Consider the following 1375-nt stretch of genomic DNA (forward strand, 5'->3'; position numbering starts at 1 on the left):
GGCTGTTGCCTCTGATCAATGACAATTGACCTCACCAGGGACTTCATTACTGTTAAGTTCAATGGAGTATGTCCGTCTTATCCCTACTAGACAGCATTGATCCTGTTCAGCTGTCTTCCTCTTCTGGAAGCATCCTCCAGATTTCTGTGATGACACATTCCTCTGGTTTTTCTCAGACTTATCTAGCCACATCCTGACAGTCTCTTTGTCAAGCTACTGCTCCTGTGTCCATTCCTAGCACCCTTTGGGGTTGCGAGGCTATCTTCTCTGGTCACCCTCTGTACTATCACTGGGCAATTTTATCTACTTCCTTGACTCCCATTGCAATCTCGGTTGAGGATTCCCAAATCTGTATTTGCCGTTGCAGACCTGGACCTGAGCTCTAGATCCATAATACAATCGGACATCTCCAACTCAGCATGTTTGAAACTAGACTGCCTGCCCAGCCAGTGTGGCTCAGTGGTTGAGTGTCGACCTATGAACCAGGAGGTCATGGTCTGGTGCCTGGTCAGGGCACATGCCTGGGTTGCAGGCTTGATCCACAGTAGGGGGCATGCAGGAGGCAGCTGATCAATGATTCTCTCTCATCATTGATGTTTCTATCTCTCCCTTCCTCTCCCTTCCTCTCTGAAATCAATAAAAATATTTTTTTAAAAGAAAAACTAGACTTCTTATCTTTGCCCTTCCCCCCCCAAAAAAACCTCCCTTTTCCTCCCAGTGAAAGGAAATGCCATCCCAGTGTAATGCAATGCCATCCACCAGTCATCATCTTCAATTCCTCCTCCCTCACAACTCCCAAATTCAATTACTGAATGCTTTCAAGTCCCGTCTTTCAACATTCCTGAAATCAGCCTACCTCTTGAGAGAAAAATGGAGGGAAGCAGTTAAACTCCCTGCCAGATGAAGTGGGTTCAAATCCCAGATCTACCATTTGGTGATGCAAGTAACTCGGGCTCTTGGGAGAAGGGACTTCATTTGGTTCACTGCTAGATCCCAAGAACTAGAAGAGTACCTGGTATATAGACTGTGCTCAGTAAATATTTGCTGAATAAGTTAGATGACGCCTAGGCTATCATTTTCTCAACACAGTTGTCAGGTTTTTAGGAAGCAGACTACATTGCAATTCATTTTGGAAATTGAACACCCAGCAAATCTTCTTAAAATAATATATAATCTGTCCTTGTTCAAAAACCTCACCTTGAGAAATCTTGTAAGATCTTCTCAGATGACTTCTACACACTCCATCATCTCTACCGTAATACATCTTTGTGGAATTGGCTCCAGAGACCCTTAACCTTGAAGAAACCTTAGTTCTTCTTTTTATGGAAAGATTTTTACATTAGAAAAGCCTATGGGCTACTTAACATGAAATAAT

This window comes from Myotis yumanensis, unplaced genomic scaffold (genome assembly GCF_028538775.1).
Source record: "Myotis yumanensis isolate MYYU_CA2020_CCGP unplaced genomic scaffold, mMyoYum1.0.hap1 SCAF_9, whole genome shotgun sequence".
NCBI classification, from domain to species: Eukaryota; Metazoa; Chordata; class Mammalia; order Chiroptera; family Vespertilionidae; genus Myotis; species Myotis yumanensis.